This window comes from Hyperolius riggenbachi, chromosome 4 (assembly GCF_040937935.1).
Source record: "Hyperolius riggenbachi isolate aHypRig1 chromosome 4, aHypRig1.pri, whole genome shotgun sequence".
Classification (NCBI taxonomy): domain Eukaryota; kingdom Metazoa; phylum Chordata; class Amphibia; order Anura; family Hyperoliidae; genus Hyperolius; species Hyperolius riggenbachi.
In genome coordinates, this window is record NC_090649.1 from 201,954,102 (window position 1) to 201,970,459 (window position 16,358).

General features: G+C 47.5%; 1 protein-coding gene across 2 annotated transcripts in view; it reads left to right on the plus strand.

The window, feature by feature from the left end:
- The first annotated feature begins 59 nt into the window (after positions 1-59).
- TNK2 (tyrosine kinase non receptor 2) overlaps positions 60-16,358 on the plus strand; it is a 238,558-nt gene continuing 222,259 nt past the window's right edge. Inside the window, exon 1 of one of the 2 annotated variants that reach the window (XM_068281242.1) lies at positions 60-162. The gene's annotated coding sequence lies outside the window, so the exon portion shown is untranslated. The remainder of the gene's footprint in view (positions 163-16,358) is intronic. The other variant, XM_068281243.1, reaches the window with a different exon arrangement.

Sequence of the window (16,358 nt, forward strand, 5' to 3'; positions counted from 1 at the left end):
AAGGGACGAGCCACACGCTGCAGCCACTAGAACGCGCCCCCTCAGTCAGTGTATACCCACACATGCGCGCTCCCGCCTCGCACTGGACGGACAGACTCCAGGCGGGTACGAGGAAGCGCCCAGCCTCGCCTGGGAGGCAGATACGGGGTCAGGAACACGCAGGTTGGTGTGATGTAATGCTGATTCTGGGGCTCTGTGCAGGCATGGTGTATGCGGTGTGCGGAGCAGCATGAGGTGACGCCGGACTCAGACATGTCGCCAGACTCCTGCGCATTGTGTGACCGGCATCCTCTTCTCGCACTGGCCCTGTCATTGTGCTGCTGACAGTGCTATGCAAATAGCAGGGGGAATGCATTTCCCATGTCTTCTTGCTGCTGTGCAGCTGCGGGTAGACACGGGCAAGTCAACAACTGAGAGATAGCTCTCTTATCACCTTTCTCCTCATTAGACATGGAGTGCAACTAACTGCAGGAGTTTTGTGGTTGTTTTCTGAAGAGGTGACTGTTGGCTAGTAAAGATGTTGGTTAGATTTTGGGCACTGGTTGTAATTAGGGTTAATGACTTGTTGCTGATGGGACATTGTACATGTATGATAGTACAGCGCCATGTGAAGTTAGCACAGATCTATTGAAAGAGCAGGTGACAAACTGTTAGGAGTTGGGATGATGTCACAAGTGCTACAGCTTCTTCCTCCAACTGGTCATGAATGCTGGACTAGGAGCAACTGTTGGCAAACTTCAGTTGCTAACTAAGTTACCCAGCGACTGACCATTGTCAGTGTTTTTAAAGGCTACCATTGGGAATCATGGTAGCAACATGATGAACACTCACCTGGCAGGGCTGGAGCCCTGTGTTCAGTGCTAAGCCTGGCGATTTGACATTCACTCTATTTGTGTGTTTTGTCTGGGCACCCCCATTTTTTTTCGCCACACCTCCAAAACATACTAAAGTGGTATGTTGGTTAGTTGAGTTCCTGGTTATCCGGAACTCAACTAACCACTAGTCTCAACCAACCAGCACAAATTGCCGGCAGTACTAACAGTGGTGAAGTCCATCTTCTTAGGCTGTTTGTGAGCTCTGCTGTGCTTAAAGAGACTGTGAAGCGACTTTTAAAACAGCTTTTTACCTTATATTCTACATAGGCATGTTTACCCCTGCTAAAACGCCGCTCTCCCGCGGCAGAACGAGGGGTCTTTACCCTCCAAATCCCCCCCTCCTGCAAAATCCACGACCAACTTGGTCGTAGATTTTGCTGCTCCTGGAGGCAGAGATTTCGGCTGTAGCTCTGCCTCCATGCGCGTCTATCAGCGGCGGATCTCCGCCTGTCCCCCGCCCCTCTCAGGGAAGGAAGACTGAGAGGGACGGGGAGAGGCGGCGATCAGCGCTGATAGACGCGCTGAGAGAGAGGGCTGCGGCTGTTAGCCCTGCCTCAAGCAGGAAGCGATCCCTGGGCACTACGGAGGGGATTTGGGTAAAGACCCCTCGTTCGGCCGCGGGAGGGTGGCGTTTTAGCAGAGGCAAACATGCCCATGTAGAATATAAGGTAAAAAGCTGTTGTAAAAGTCGTTTCAGAGTCTTTTTCAAAACTAAGTTTCACAATGGGCTGAAGTGCCCCGAAATGCAGCAAACCATGATCAGCGATTCAGTGGTGAATCGCTGTGCATAAATGGAAACAGCAGACAGTGCAGTCTATGCACTGTCTGCTGTCCCTGCAATCGCGTTTCCATAAGTGCGCATGAAAGCGTGCAATATGGAAACAAGCCCTATCTGAGAGTTCTATGCGCAGAGATCACCTGGCAGAACTAAAGATGCCGCTACCTGTTATAAATCTCAAAATGTAAAACGGAGAGGAAAGCTATTACTTGCCACAAGAAAATGTATGCGTGCTTCAAACACCAAGTTTAACCCTAACAAATCTGGAAAGCTATTACATTGGGCAAGCACAAACTAAATCATCTATAAATGAATATTATAAATAAAATAAGCAATTTGAAAGTAGTATCTTTCTTTCCTTTTGTCCCATTACTTGTTTACATTTTTCTTTACATCAATCTTTCTTTCTAGATCTCTACTTATAATCTTTCATGTTCTCTGTCACACTTACTTTTGCCTCTTTAATGCTCTGCCAACTTTCATCTACATTTTAGTTCTCATTCCCTATATTCTGCTTTACACTCAGCTCTTCTTGACATTTTTCGTGTATAACAAACTAGCTGAAAACCCGGTGTTGCTTGGGGATGTATTTGGCTGTTGTGTGGTGCAGCCACTTTTTCTGACCTTGACACGTAGTCACTCAACTTTGTGAGCTTTGGGTTCATTGGCATCAATAATGTGAGAATGGAAGCAGTTTAAATTTTCCCATTGAAATCAAGCAAACAAATCTGATTGGCTGTTTGTTGCTCTGCCCCATTTTCTGAAATTTAATCCCAGTCACCCAGAGACTGACTGTAGGCCTCTACCGTTAACAGTGTAAGAATGGCAGTAATTTAAATATTCCACTTAAAAATCAATAGGGGAATTTTGATTGGCTATTGTAGGCTCCACTTAATTACCTGAATATTAATCCCAGTGACCAACTGTGTCAAGTTTAAGAACCGTGTGATTAACAGTCTAAGAATGACTGCAGTCTTAAAACCCCTTAAGGACCAACCAGACACTTTTTTTCCAATCAGACCACTGCCGCTTTAACGGTTTATTGCTCGGTCATACAACCTACCACCTAAATTAATTTTACCTCCTTTTCTTGTCACTAATGCAGCTTTCTTTTGGTGCTATTTGATTGCTGCTGTGATTTTGCCCCAGTATAGCTAGTATAGTGCCCCAGGATAGCTAGTATAGTGCCCAGTGTACCCCAGGATAGCTAGTATAGTGCCCCATGTGCCCCAGTATAGCTAGTATAGTGCCCCAGTATAGCTATACTAGCTATACTGGGGCACACTGGGCACTATACTAGCTATACTGGGGCACACTGGGCACTATAGCTAGTATAGTGCCCAGTGTGCCCCAGTATAGCTAGTATAGTGCCCAGTGTGCCCCAGTATAGCTAGTATAGTGCCCAGTGTGCCCCAGTATAGCTAGTATAGTGCCCCATGTGCCCCAGTATAGCTAGTATAGTGCCCCATGTGCCCCAGTATAGCTAGTATAGTGCCCCGTGTGCCCCAGTATAGCTAGTATCGTGCCCCATGTGCCCCAGTATAGCTAGTATAGTGCCCCGTGTGCCCCAGTATAGCTAGTATCGTGCCCCATGTGCCCCAGTATAGCTAGTATAGTGCCCCATGTGCCCCAGTATAGCTAGTATAGTGCCCCATGTGCCCCAGTATAGCTAGTATAGTGCCCCATGTGCCCCAGTATAGCTAGTATAGTGCCCAGTGTGCCCCAGTATAGCTAGTATAGTGCCCAGTGTGCCCCAGTATAGCTAGTATAGTGCCCCAGGATAGCTAGTATAGTGCCCAGTGTGCCCCAGTATAGCTAGTATAGTGCCCCATGTGCCCCAGTATAGCTAGTATAGTGCTCCAGTATAGCTAGTATAGTGTCCCATGTGCCCCATTATAGCTAGTATAGTGCCCCATGTGCCCCAGTATAGCTAGTATAGTACCCCAGTATAGCTAGTATAGTGCCCCATGTGCCCCAGTATAGCTAGTATAGTGCCCCATGTGCCCCATTATAGCTAGTATAGTGCCCCAGTTTAGCTAGTATAGTGCCCCATGTGCCCCAGTATAGCTAGTATAGTGCCCCAGTGTAGCCCACTCCCCCGCGGCCGCCGCTCCTGTTACCTTATGAGCTGGCGGCCGCTTCCTGTCACAGATTCCCGTAGCCGCCCTCCTCCGTGCAGCATCTTCTATTTACAGCAGTGCGTCGCACGGCTGCTGTAAGGAGGGAAGGAGGCGGGGCAGCGGTTCCCATGGTAACGGTGAACGCCGCTACAGGAAGCCGCTGCCCCGCCTCCTTCCCTCCTTACAGCAGCCGCACAGGAAGCGCTGCTGTAACAGGAGATGCTACACAGACTTGGTTGGGGACCCCTGTTTTAGGGTATGTCTCTACCAGCTTTGCACATCTAGAGACTGAAATCCTTGCCCATTTTTCTTTGCAAAACAGTTCCAGCTCTGTCAGATTAGATGGACAGTGTTTGTGAACAGCAGATTTCAGGTCTTGCCACAGATTCTTGATTGGATTTAGATCTGGACTTTGACTGGGCCATTCTAACACATGGATATGTTTTGTTTTAAACCATTCCCTTGTTGCCCTGGCTTTATGTTTAGGGTCATTGTCCTGCTGGAAGGTGAACCTCCGCCACAGTCTCAAGTCTTTTGCAGTCTCCAAGAGGTTTTCTTCCAAGTTTGCCCTGTATTTGGCTCCATCCATCTTCCGATCAACTCGGACCAGCTTCCCTGTCCCTGCTGAAGAGATGCACCCCCCGAGCATGATGCTGCCACCACCATATTTGACAATGGGGATGGTGTGTTCAGAGTGATGTGCAGTGTTAGTTTTCTGCCACACATAGCGTTTAGCATTTTGGCCAAAAAGGTCAATTTTGGTCTCATCTGACCAGAGCACCTTCTTTCACATGGTTGCTGTGTCCCCCACATGGCTTGTGGCAAACTGCAAACTGGACTTCTTATGCTTTCTGTTAACAAAGCCTTTCTTCTTGCCACTCTTCCATTAAGGCCAACTTTGTACAGTGCATGACTAATAGTTGTCCTATGGACAGAGTCTCCCACCTGAGCTGTAGATCTCTACAGCTCGTCCAGAGTCACCATGGGCCTCTTGACTGCATTTCTGTCAGCGCTCTCCTTGTTCGGCCTGTGAGTTTAGGTGGACGGCCTTTTCTTGGTAGGTGTACAGTTGTGCCATGCTCCTCCCATTTCTGAATGATCGCTTGAACATTGCTCTGTGGGATGTTGAAGGCTTTGGAAATATTTTTGTAGCCTAAGCCTGCCTTAAATTTCTCAATAACTTGATCCCTGACCTGTCTTGTGTGTTCTTTGGACTTCACGGTGTTGTTGCTCCCAATATTCTCTTAGACAACCTCTGAGGCCCTCACAGAGCAGCTGTATTTGCACTGACATTAGATTATGCACAGATGCACTCTATTTAGTCATTAGCACTCATCAGGCAATGTCTATAGGCAACTGAGTGCACTCAGATCAAAGGGGGCCGAATAATTATGCACACACCACTTTGCAGTTATTTATTTGTAGAAAATGTTTGGAATCATGTATGATTTTCGTTCCACTTCTCATGTGTACACCACTTTGTGTTGGTCTTTCATGTGGAGTTCCAATAAAATTGATTCATGTTTGTGGCAGTAATATGACAAAATGCGGAAAACTTCAAGGGGGCCGAATACTTTTGCAACCCACTGGGGGGGGGGGGGGTGGCTGGGGAAGATCTGAGGGTGTGGGGAGGTGATCAGGAGCCCCCAGGGGGCAGTTCAGGACCTAATCTAAAATATAGCGTTGACAGATAGTGACAGGGGGTGATTGATGGGTGATTGGGAGCAAACAGTGGTCTAAGGGGTTGATCGGGGGGGGGGGTCTGAAAGGGTGCTGTGGGCGATCCGGGGTAAGGGGGGGCATAATCAGTGTGCTGGTATGTTTACTAGGGGTCTGCCTCCTTCCCTGGTGGTCCCTCGATCACTGGGACCACCAGGGCAGGAGGCAGCCTGTATAATACACTTTGTATAAATTACAAAGTGTATTATACACTTACTATGCGGCAGATCGGGGGTTAACAACCTGCCGGCCCTTCTAAATGGCCGACGGGTTGATGTCGCGGGTGGGCGGACCCTAATGCCGGCGGAATGCGCGCGCATCTATGCACGCGATCCCCGGCTGTTCAGTCCCCCAGGTACCGCCGCCGATCGGCGTTACGCGGTCCTGGGGGTGCCACTTTGCCGACGCCCATAGGTAGTGGGCGGTCGGCAAGTGGTTAAAATGAATGGCTGAAATTTGATAAATTTGATAAAATTGTTTTGTGCTCTGCCCACTTTCCCTGAATATTGAACCTTGGTCACCAAGTGATCAACTGTGCCAAGTTTGGGAACTCTGGCTTCATTATTGTGAGAATGGCAGCCTTTAAAACTTTCCCAAGTTGTGGAAAAGCTGCAAGTCAGTCAATGGCTGGATACTATACATAGCTAGGCTGAGTGAGAGGTCACGCTGTAACCAGATTTTGTGTGTTTGTGACATGTTTAGGAGTGTAACAGCCCAAATTCAACAGTTCCTTGTTTTCCAAGTTGAGGCTCGGTCACATGGTCAGTGACCCTGCATCATAAAGAATCTTTTTGCTGTGAACACATGCACAACAGTGTTCTCCTCAGACTCTTTTAGCTGGGTGCTCCACCAGGCTAATTTTGGTGAGCACCCGGCTGTCATCAACTCACCTCCTTATCCTACTCCTATGCTGTAAGCAGAGTTGCGCCGACCCTGCATTTCCCCCTCACGCCCCACTCAGGTGGAAAAAAATTTCTTACAGCTTTCCCATTTTTAAAAGAGTTTGTACATTTTATGTACCAAATTTCCAATCAAAACTGTTCTCTTCATCCTTCTAGTTTGCCTCAGTACCTGCCGTAAAATCTGCACAGACAGAACCAGGCAGATTTTACGGCAGGTACTGAGGCAAACTAGAAGGATGAAGAGAACAGTTTTGATTGGAAATTTGGTACATAAAATGTACAAACTCTTTTAAAAATGGGAAAGCTGTAAGAAATTGCAGCTTAGAAGAATTGAGTTAGAAGAATTCTTCATATAGTAGCAATTTTGGAGAGAAACAGGTAATGAAAAATACCAGTAATTATTTGCTTTGTTACAGTGGAATGTAGCTTAGACATTGAATGTATGAAACCGGATTTATTGCAAACCATGAATGAGGAAAGAGTTGAAGGCGCTATTGGGGCTCATTTACATGGATGGCTTGATGGGTCTTGATAGTCCACTGCCACCTCTTGCTGCTACAGAATGACAGTTGCTTCTACTTCTGCTTAGTCCCAACACTCTCATAGCATTTGTTGTCATCTGAATTGGGATTCATTGCAGAGTGCTAGATAATCAGTGAAGAGACCCTTCTGAGAAAAGTGAATGGTTAGCAGGTGTTGGTCACCTCTAAAACACTGGATATAGCAGTCATTCGGAATAGTTTTTTTTTTTTTTTTAAAGGCAGATACCTACCTATGGAGAGGGAAGGCTCTGGGTCCTATAAAGCCTTCCCTCTCCTCTCCCAGTCCCCTCGTTGCAACGCTAGCTTCCCCATTTAAAGGTGTTCTGTGAGGGTTAAAAAATAAACAAAAACGGAAACTTACCTGGGCTTCTATCGGCACCGTCATGTCTCGCCTCGTCCTCTATGATCTGCCATTCCCGGTCTAATTCGACATCTGATCCAACTACGGCTGCATGGCCATGGCTGTGTGCGTGCTCACTCCCACGGCTGTGCGCGTGCTCGCTCCCACACACGTCATCGGGAGCTTACTGCGCAGTACAAGAAAACTTTGTACTGCGCCTGCACAGTAAGCTCCTGATGATGCACGCGGGAGCGAGCACGATTCGTCTACTTAGACGAATAATAGACCAGTGAAGGCAGCAGGGAATGGAGGATTGTAGGAGGACGGAGCTGGACATGACAGCTGCAGGGGGCCGATAGAAGCCCAAGGTAAGTGCCCGGTTGCTCCACAGAACCCCTTTAAATCCTCTGCCGCGGGGGACTTCGGAAGTCTTCAGGAGCCGCATCCTCCCGAAAACAGGCGGCCCCATACTGCGCACGGGGGAGAGTGCGTGAGAGAGGGTGCTCATGTGTGCGCAGTATGGAACGGTCCGTCTTCAAAAGCACTTGGGCTTCTGAAGACTTCTGAAGCCTCCCTTTGGCGGAAACAGCAGTATTTGGCCAAATTGGTTGAATTCTGCTATGGGGGAGCCGGCGCTGGAACGGGGACCGCTAGAGGAGCGGGAAGGCTCTATAGGACCCAGAGCATTCCTTTTCCTTAGGTAAGTATCTTCCTATTTAAAAAAAAAATAAAAAATCTTCCCATTTACTTTAGCCACATAGTATGAATACTGTACTTACCTGCCAGTCTCATAGACTACTGGCACACATTTTCCCAGTGGATGTTGGACTGGAAGTTCATTAGGAGGATGAAATTAAGTAATACAATTTATTACTTGATTACTTGGGGTTTATAATCAAATACTTGAATACACACCAAAATAATCTGCAATAATAAGTCAAGTAACTGTAACGATCGGTAAAACACAGAGAGGGTCTGATTATCGGTGATCTGCAGTATCACCGAGAATGCAGAATATACCCGATTATTGATGATCTGCAGTATCACCGATAATCAGATATATATTCTAACCTCTGGACACCGGAGAGATAAGAGTGTTTTGGTGTAACAGTAATACTTTGAGTATTGCACCTTAGGAGAAGGTACAGAAGCAGTAAGGAGTACTGCACAGAAGTAAGTTCCTTCCGTACGCCTAGACTCTCCCGGGGGAGGAACTAGGCTGAGGGTAGGAAGGACAGAACGTGAGTGACACCAGTGAGGGGGTGTCACTAACAGATCTGGGAACTGCCTCTAACAGTAAGGCCAGTACTCGAGGTCGGGCAAGCCAGGTCGTTAACACACAGACAGATAAGGTACCAATACAGGAGACAGAAACGTAATCCAATAGACAGGCAGAGTTTGGCAAGAGGTATCAGAATAGCGAGGTACAGAGTCAGGAGGCAAATACAGGGTTCAGGAATGAGCAGAGGTCGGCAACAGGATATCAGAAATAGCAAGGTACAGAATCAGAGATCAGGAGGATAAGTCAGGCAAGCAGAAGGTCATAACAAATAATACAGTTCAATTTCCTAACGCTAAGGTGTGAGGTCCGTGATCATCAACACCTTTGGAAACTATGCTAGAACACAGATATGACAAGGTCTGAGTGCTACCACGTTGTGATCGCAACGCCAGACACCAGAGAAATGACCAGCACCCAGTATATATACATCAGCGCTTCCAGCGCCTCCCCTAAATGCTGGACCAATGAGAAGTGGTGGAAATGTCAGCTGACCAGCTTGGTCAGCTGACCTTCTTCTGTCTGTCATATAAACTCTGCCTCTCAGCGTGCGCGTCATTCTGAACCTGTGTGGACTATCAGTCCCAGTCACACCAGTCACGTTTTGCAATGTCTCTGCTGGCCTGAACGCGGGGTGGGACGCACCGCTAACAGCACATGCGGTGGCCTCCCCACGCCTGTTCATACTGTCAGTAGCAGGCCTATGCGCGCAAACCGCCGCTATGCCAGCCGCGGAAACAGCCGCCTCGTCCTGCGTCCATGCGGCGGCTTTTCCGCGTTTCTTCACAGTACCCCCCCCCCCCTCCCGAGGAGTGGACTCCGGACAGCTCTTTTAAGGCTTCTCAGGATGTAAAGCGTGGAATTCCCTTCTCAGTTTGTCAGCATGCATGCGACATTCAGGTACCCATGATCTCTCCTCAATACCATACCCTTTCCAATGAACCAGATATTGTACTGAGTTCTGAACTATGCGTGAGTCTAAAATCTTCTCTACCTCATACTCAGGTTGGTCATCTATCATCACAGGAGGAGGAGGAGTGGGACCCACATGGACTGCTGGCTTAAGCAGAGACACATGAAAGTATCTTACGCCACGCATACTGGCCGGAAGATCAATGGCATAAGTAACATTGTTGATCTTTCTAGTTACTGGAAATGGACCCACAAACCTGGGCCCCAACTTGGCTGAAGGCTGTTTCAAGGTCAAGTGACGTGTGGACACCCAGACTAAGTCTCCTGGTTGAAACTTCTACTCTAAGGAACGTTTCTTGTCAGCTTGACCTTTCTGACTTTAAAATGCCTTCTCCAAATTATTTTCCACGATTCACCACACGTCCTTAAATGACTTTTGCCAGGCCTCCAGAGCTGGAAACGGTGTGGAAGCGATTGGCAATGGGGAAAATTTGGGCAGCTTCCCAGTAACTATCTGAAATGGACAGAATCCCGTGGAGGAACTTTTCAAATTATTGTGCGCAAATTCTGCGAAGGGCAAAAACTTGATCCAATCATTCTGCGCTTCTGCAACATAACACCTCAAAAATTGTTCCAATGATTGGTTGACTCTCTCAGTCTGACCATTGGTCTGTGGGTGGTAGCCGGATGAAAATGACAGTTCCATGCCCATTTGATGACAAAATGCCCTCCAAAATTTTGAAACAAATTGGACTCCCCGATCTGACACAATGTTTTCCGGAATGCCGTGCAATCGGAAAACGTGGATGATGAACAAATCGGCCAACTCCTGGGCCGAGGGGAGTCCTTTCAAGGGCACAAAATGGGCCATTTTACTAAAGCGGTCGACCACTACCCAAATGACCGACATGCCCTCAGACCTGGGGAGCTCACCCACAAAATCCATGGACAAGTGGGTCCACGGCTCACTCGGGGTGGGCAAGGGCTGCAACGTTCCCACAGGTGCCAGCCGGGAGGGCTTACTTTTTGCACACACCGCACACTCTCTAACATACTCCTTGCAATCCGTTGCCATCGAAGGCCACCAAGCGCACCTGGCAACCAGATCCTGTGTTCTGGAGGCCCCAGGGTGTCCCGCATTTTTGTGTGAATGGAACATCTGTAAGATCTGAAGACGGAATGGCAGTGGTATAAACATAACCCCCTCAGGCTTCCCTTCCGGGATGTCCTGCTGAAAGGGCCCTAAGGTCTCTGTCCAGTCTTTCCATGTCTCAGTTGTTGCTAGTACCAGTCTTTGCGGGACAATGGTCTCTGGGGTAGAGGGCTGTGCTGTCTCTGGCTCAAAGCATCTGGACAGGGCATCTGCCTTAATGTTCTTGCTACCTGGAGTGTACGTAATTACAAATCTGAACCTCGAGAAGAACAAAGACCATCGAGCCTGACGGGGGCTTAATCTTTTAGCTCCCTCGATGTATTTCAAATTTTTGTGATCAGTGTAAACTGTGATCGTATGTTCTGCTCCTTCCAACCAGTGACGCCATTCCTCAAAGGCTAACTTGATGGCCAGGAGCTCCCTGTTGCCTATGTCGTAGTTTCTTTCTGCCGGAGAGAACCTACGAGAAAAATAGGCGCATGGGTGTAATCTACCCTGCAACCCTGATCGCTGAGACAGCACAGCCCCTACCCCGACTTCTGAGGCGTCCACCTCAACAATAAAGGGGTAGGAAGTGTCAACGTGTCTCAGGATGGGTGCTGAGCAAAACAAGTCTTTTAAAGTGGAAAATGCTTGCAGGGCTTCTGGAGACCAGTGGGCAGTATCCGCCCCTTTTTTAGTGAGATTGGTGAGGGGTGCAATGACAGTGGAGTACCCCTTTATGAACCTTCTATAGTAATTGGCAAAGCCTAAGAATCTCTGAAGAGATTTTAACCCCACTGGTTGAGGCCATTCCAGCACAGCAGAGACCTTGGCCGGGTCCATCGACAGGCCCGAGGTGGAAATTATGTATCCTAAGAAGGTGACAGATGTCACCTCGAAGATGCATTTCTCTAATTTAGCGTAAAGCATGTTTTGTCTGAGTTTGTCCAATACAAATTTGACATGCGACCTGTGCTCAGAGAGGTTGTTAGAAAAAATAAGTATATCATCCAGGTATACTAACACGAATTTGCCCAACACCTCCCTGAATACCTCATTGATCAATTCTTGGAAGACGGCCGGGGCGTTACACAGCCCGAAGGGCATTACTAAGTACTTGTAATGCCCGTCGGGCGTGTTAAAGGCCGTCTTCCATTCATCGCCTTTTCTGATCCGCACCAGGTTGTATGCAACCCGTAAATCTAATTTCGAAAAGACTTCAGCGTTGGTAACTTGTGTAAACAGGTCATCTATCAGGGGCAAAGGGTAGCGATTCTTTACAGTGATTTTATTCAGGCCCCGGTAATCTATGCATGGCCGCAGGCCTACATCCTTTTTCTTAACAAAAAAGAACCCTGCGCCAGCAGGCGACCGAGAAGGACGAATGAACCCCTTGGCTAAATTCTCACGAATGTACTCCTGCATGGCCACTTTCTCTGGCCCAGACAAATTGTAAAGATGACCCCTTGGGGGCATACAACCAGATCGGAGATCGATGGGGCAATCAAATGGGCGATGTGGTGGTAACTTATCAACAGCCTTGGGACAAAACACACTGAATACTAGGAATATTGCACTGGAACCCCCTCCAAATGAATCCTGGTCTGGCCCAATGTCACCTTCCCTAAACACTGCTGGAAACAATGATTTGACCAGCTGGTTAACTGCCCAGTGCTCCAATTGATCTGTGGAGAGTGAAGGTGCAACCATGGCATGCCAAGGATGACTGTGGAGGTGGTCATGTGCAATACAAAAAACTGCAATCTCTCACTGTGTAGTACCCCTATAGTGACTTCCACCTCTGGTGTCTGAGACAACGGATGATTACTTTGCAGGGGGGAATTATCTACTGCCGTAACCTGAACGGGTGGTTTTACCGGGGTGAGCGGAATACCTAATTTCTTTGCAAATTCGAAATCCATAAAATTTGCTGCAGAGCCTGAATCTACAAAGGCCTCGGAATCCTCGGTTCTATCTTCCCACGTAACAGTACAAGGAAGAAGTAACCGTTTATCTTCTAGGGGTAAGAGGCGCACGCCTAGGGTGTTACCCCCTACAACTCATAGGCGGTAGCGTTTTCCGACTTATTGGGACAGTTACGTACCCTATGACCCCCCCTCTGCGCAGTAAAGACACAGCTGCTCAGACATCCTCCGTCTTCGCTCCACTTGGGATAGTTTTGACCGACCAATTTGCATAGGTTCGGGTGGAGGCGAGACGGGAGGAGGTGGAGTTAATGGAGGCGCAGCGCAGGACACCATCTTTACCTGACTATTACCCCGGGTCTGTTTCTGATAGCGCAGCCTACGGTCGACTCGAATGGCCGATGAAATGGCCTCATCGACTGTTTTGGGTTCAGGCAGACTTAAAATGAGATTTGAAACCTCATCTGACAGTCCCGATAAGAAACAATCTAAGAGGGCATAAGTGTTTCCACCTGGCTGAAACTGACCACCTCCTAAATTCCGCTGCGTAATCCTCGACCGGCTCCTTGCCTTGACGCAAAAGCTTGAGCTTCCGCTCAGAAGTCGCAGCAAGGTCTGGGTCGTCGTAAATTACTGCCATAGCTTTAAAAAATTCATCCACTGAGGAGAGGGCTAAGTCTCCGGTGGGCAAACTGTACGCACACGTCTGAGAATCGCCTGATAACAAAGTCTTAATAAATGTGACCCTTTGGGCCACCGTTCCAGAGGATCGGGGTCTCAACTCAAAATTAGATAACACTCTACTTCTAAAATTTCGGAAATCAGATCTGTGACCAGAAAATTTCTCAGGTACAGGTAAACGGATGTCAGAACTAGGAGGGGATCGCACCTCATCCACTGCTGTCTGGAGGGTTTGTAAAGAACCAGACAAGGCTTCGATCATAGTCTTGTGGCTACCCAGCACTTGGTTGATGTTTTCCACCGAAGTAGCAAGTGCGCCCAGATGGTCAGTGTGTGCGTCCATTTGCATTTTGGTCTGGCGTTCTGTAACGATCGGTGTAACACAGAGAGGGTCTGATTACCGGTGATCTGCAGTATCACCGAGAATGCAGAATATACCCGATTATTGATGATCTGCAGTATCACCGATAATCAGATATATATTCTAACCTCTGGACACCTGAGAGATAAGAGTGTTTTGGTGTAACAGTAATACTTTGAGTATTGCACCTTAGGAGAAGGTACAGAAGCAGTAAGAAGTACTGCACGGAAGTAAGTTCCTTCCGTATGCCTAGACTCTCCCGGGGGAGTAGCTAGGCTGAGGGTAGGAAGGACAGAACGTGAGTGACACCAGTGAGGGGGTGTCACTAACAGATCTGGGAACTGCCTCTAACAGTAAGGCCAGTACTCGAGGTCGGGCAAGCCAGGTCGTCAACACACAGACAGATAAGGTACCAATACAGGAGACAGAAACGTAATCCAATAGACAGGCAGAGTTTGGCAACGGGGTATCAGAATAGCGAGGTACAGAGTCAGGAGGCAAATACAGGGTTCAGGAACGAGCAGAGGTCGGCAACAGGTTATCAGAAATAGCAAGGTACAGAATCAAAGATCAGGAGGATAAGTCAGGCAAGTAGAAGGTCATAACAAATAATACAGTTCAATTTCCTAACGCTTAGGTGTGAGGTCCGTGATCATGATCACCTTTGGAAACTATGCTAGAACACAGATATGACAAGGTCTGAGTGCTACCACGTTGTGATCGCAACGCCAGACACCAGAGAAATGACCAGCACCCAGTATATATACATCAGCGCTTCCAGCGCCTCCCCTAAGTGCTGGACCAATGAGAAGTGGTGGAAATGTCAGCTGACCAGCTTGGTCAGCTGACCTTCTTCTGTCTGTCATATAAACTCTGCCTCTCAGCGTGCGCGTCATTCTGAACCTGTGTGGACTATCAGTCCCAGCCACACCAGTCACGTTTTGCAATGTCTCTGCTGGCCTGAACGCGGGGTGGGACGCACCGCTAACAGCACATGCGGTGGCCTCCCCACGCCTGTTCATACTGTCAGTAGCAGGCCTATGCACGCAAACCGCCGCTTCTCCGCGTTCCGCTATGCCAGCCGCGGAAACAGCCGCCTCGTCCTGCGTCCATGCGGCGGCTTTTCCGCGTTTCTTCACAGTAACATTCTGTTTCACATTTCTGTAATGTAGTTTGTGAATATCCTTCTTCCCAAAAAGTTTTTTTTTTCTGACATAGTTTGCCTACTGTACTGTAGTTGGCCCCTCCCTCCCCATTCTCCTCAGAGCAGATGCTCTTTAATATTCTCTGAACACTCCTTTGGCATCTTGAAGTCTTTGAGAGGAAGAACTGAAAGTGTACATAGTTAGCGACATGCTGAGACAAGAATACATTTCCCTGCATGCCCACTAGCTTTCACTTATTTCTGGTAACCTGGATACAGACGTGATCACAGTGAGAAGGGAATAGGCTCAGGGATTCACTAGCTTTTACCACCGCTTGGCAATGCCAAAATAATTTGTTGTGAGTGGAAAGGGGGTGGGGGAGCAGAAAGACTTCCTGTAATTTCTTATTGTTTTTCTTAGTGAAGTTCCACAGTCTCTATTTATTGCTGTGCGTCCTTGTGATAGTCTGTTCCCGATTCAGCGCTAATATAGTTGAGGTGAACCAGCGTGAAAGTCCATAGGGAAATTCTGCTAATGTGATTTGGTGGACAGCACCCTCTCAAACTGCTAGGTTTCAGACCGGTTGTTGTAAGAATACACCCACACTATTCGACTAATTAAAATGCTCCCAATTGTAGACATTGCTGTGATTGAAGAGCTGTTCCCTATGGACCTTTACACTGGCTTAACTCAACCATACTGCAATAGCTACCCCTCTTCTTGCTTAGAGGAACTGTATTGAAAATAACATAAATGTATTTACTTTTTTACAATATTATTTTATAAAGTATTTAGTCAGTGTTTGCCCATTGTAAAACCTTTATCTGATTTACATTCTAAAATATATCATAGGCAGTGATAGCTTTAGTCCTGTGCGGAATGTTTGTTTGAGCGTTCCAAAGCCAGTACAAAATATACCCGGTCTTCCAAAATCCTCCGGGGAACAGAGTTCCCCAAAGCTAAACAACCTATGCTATGCATCACTGGGAGGGCAGGGATTCATACCAATATACAGTAATATATAGATAGTATATACAGTATCTATGTAAACACACACACACACACACACACACACACACACACACACACGGCTGTGGAGTCGGTCCAAAAATACACTGACTCCGACTCCTCAGTTTAGGATTCCACCGACTCCGATTCCGACTCCTCGACTCCGCCTCCTCTAATTTGCATATTACAATTTTGTTGATTAAAAGTATGTAACATAAAAATTCGTCTCTTAACTGCCAACGCTTAGGAATTTTAAGACAACTGAAGTGAGAAGGATATGTAGACTACTATATTTATTCCCTTTAGACTAAAACTAGTCCTTGGTAAGAGTACTTGTAAAAGGTACAAACCGGAACAAAGAACATCTATCAGGCCCTAGGCAATGTAAGTGTGGGTACATGTAAGAATGATGTGCAGGTACTCTGCAGGGGAATGAGGAGATTGTAAACAGACAACACCTTTGTGTTCAATGTGCACAGCATTCTCAGTGGATTCCCTGCAGCTCTGTGGGGAGTGCATATGTAGAGTATAGTACTACTGTGTAACAAAGTAAACCTGAGACAGATGAAATTAAAGTTTTATACATACCTGGGGCTTCCTCCAGCCGCCTTCAGGATAATCAGTCCCTCGTTGTCC